Source organism: Arachis duranensis, chromosome 1 (genome assembly GCF_000817695.3).
Source record: "Arachis duranensis cultivar V14167 chromosome 1, aradu.V14167.gnm2.J7QH, whole genome shotgun sequence".
Lineage (NCBI taxonomy): Eukaryota > Viridiplantae > Streptophyta > Magnoliopsida > Fabales > Fabaceae > Arachis > Arachis duranensis.
In genome coordinates, this window is record NC_029772.3 from 43,280,030 (window position 1) to 43,283,103 (window position 3,074).

Below are 3,074 nucleotides of genomic sequence, written 5' to 3' on the forward strand. Positions count from 1 at the left end.
TTGAAAATTTGACTTGACTTGTAAGAAACAACTAATTTTAAAATTTTTTTGACTAAGTCAACTCAAATTTTCAAAAATTATGAGAAATTCAAGGAAAAGATATTTTTTTATTTTTTTGAATTTTTAATGATGAGAGAGAAAAACACAAAAATGACCCAAAACATGAAAATTTTGGATCAAAACACATTATTCATGCAAGAACACTATGAATGTCAAGATGAACACCAAGAACACTTTGAAGATCATGATGAACATCAAGAACATATTTTTGAAAATTTTTTTATGCAAAGAAAACATGCAAGACACCAAACTTAGAAATCTTTAATGCATGGACACTATGAATGCAAAAATGTATATGAAAAACAATAAAAGACACAAAACAAGAAAACATCAAGATCAAACAAGAAGACTTACCAAGAACAACTTGAAGATCATGAAGAACACCATGAATGCATGAATTTTCGAAAAATAATGCATAATTTTTTTAAAAACATGCAATTGACACGAAACTTAAAAATTGACTCAAGACTCTAACAAGAAATACAAAATATTTTTTATTTTTATGATTTTATGATTTTTTTGTATTTTTATTATTTTTTTTCAAAAATATTCTTTAGGAAAACGAAAATAAAGACAAATTTTTGAAAGATTTTTGAAAACTTTTTTGAAAAGAAAAATAAAATGAAAATTACCTAATCTGAGCAACAAGATGAACCGTTAGTTGTCCAAACTCGAACAATCCCCGGCAACGGCGCCAAAAACTTAGTGCACAGAATTGTGATCATCAACAATGGCTCCAATAGTTTGGTAGCTCTCACACATGAATTACACTTAGTCACAACTCCGCACAACTAACCAGCAAGTGCATTGGGTTGTCCAAGTAATACCTTACGTGAGTAAGGGTTGATCCCACGGAGATTGTTGGTATGAAGCAAGCTATGGTTATCTTGTAAATCCCAGTCAGGCGGATTTAAATGTGATTGGATTAGATAATTAAAAGATAAATAAAATTAACAGGAAATAAAGATAAAGTTACTCATGTAATCCAATGGTGGAAATTTCAGATAGGTGCATGGAGGTGCTGTGTTCCTTCTGAATCTCTACTTTCTCATTACATTCATCCAATCCTTCTTACTCATTTCCAAGGCAAGATGTATGTAGGGCATCACCGTTGTCAATGGCTACATCCCATCCTCTCAGTGAAAAAGGTCCAAATGCTCTGTCACAGCACGGCTAATCATCTGTCGGTTCTCAATCAGGTTGGAATAGAATCCAGTGATTCTTTTGTGTCTGTCGCTAACGCCCATCCTTCAGGAGTTTGAAGCTCGTCACAGTCATTCAATCCCAGAATCCTACTCGAAATACCACAGACAAGGTTAGACTTTCCGGATTCCCATGAATGCCGCCATCAATTCTAGCTTATACCACGAAGATTCTGATTAAGGAATCCAAGAGATATGCGCCCGGTTTAAGGTAGAACGGAAGTGGTTGTCAATCACGCGCGTTCATAGGTGAGAATGATGATGAGTGTCACAGATCATCACATTAATCAAGTTGAAGTGCAACGAATATCTTAGAACAGGAATAAATCGAATTGAATAGAAAATAATAGTAATTGCATTAAAACTTGAGGTACAGCAGAGTTCCACACCCTTAATCTATGGTGTGTAGAAACTCCACCGTTGAAAATACATAATTGAAAGGTCCAGGCATGGCCGAATGGCCAGCCCCCATGATCTGAGAACTAAATGTCCTAAGATGTCTAATACAATAGTAAACTATCCTATTTATACTAGACTAGCTACTAGGGTTTACTGGAGTAAGTAATTGATGCATAAATCCACTTTCAGGGCCCACTTGGTGTATGTTTGAGCTGAGCTTGATCTATCCACGAGCTGAGGCTTCTTTTGGAGTTGAACGCCAAGTTGAAACGTGTTTTGGGCGTTTAACTCTGGTTCGTGACGTGTTTCTGGCGTTTGACTCCAGAATACAGCATGGAACTGGCGTTGAGCGCCAGTTTACGTCTCTAATCACGAATAAAGTATAGACTATTATATATTGCTGGAAAGCTCTGAATGTCTACTTTCCAACTCCGTTGAGAGCGCGCCATTTGGTGTTCTGTAGCTCCAGAAAATCTATTTCGAGTGTAGGGAGGTTAGATTCCAACAACATCAGCAGTCCTTTGTCAGCCTCCTATCAGAGTTTTGCTCAGGTCCCTCAATTTCAGCCAGAAAATACCTGAAATCACAGAAAAACACACAAACTCATATTAAAGTCTAGAAATGTGAATTTAACATAAAAACTAATGAAAACATCCCTAAAAGTAACTAGATCATACTAAAAACTACCTAAAAACAATGTCAAAAAGCGTATAAATTATCCGCTCATCAGTGTCACCGTTGTCAATGGTCCAAATGCTCTGTCACAGCACGGCTAATCATCTGTTGGTTCTCGATCATGCCGGAATAGAATCCGTTGATTCTTTTGTGTTTGTCATCACGCCCAACAATCGCGAGTTTGAAGCTCGTCACAGCCATCCAATCCTTGAATCCTACTCGGAATACCACAGACAAGGTTTAGACTTTCCGGATTCTCATGAATACCGCCATTAATTCTAGCTTATACCACGAAGATTCTGATTAAGGAATCTAAGAGATACTCATTCAATCTAATGTAGAACGGAGGTGGTTGTCAGGCACACGTTCATGGGTTGAGGAAGGTGATGAGTGTAACAGATCATCACCTTCTTCATAGTGAAGCGTGAATGAATATCTTAGATAGGAACAAGCGTGTTTGAATGGAAAATAGAAAGAATTGCATTAATTCATCGGGACGCTGCAGAGCTCCTCACCCCCAACAATGGAGTTTAGAGACTCATGCCGTCAAAGAGTATATAATTCAGATCTGAAAATGTCATGAGATCCAAAATAAGTCTCTAAAAGTTGTTTAAATACTAAACTAGTAACATAGGTTCACAGAAAATGAGTAAACTAAGATAATTGGTGCAGAAATCCACTTTTGGGGCCCACTTGGTGTCTGCTGGGGCTGAGATTTAAGCTTCTCACGTGCCTGGG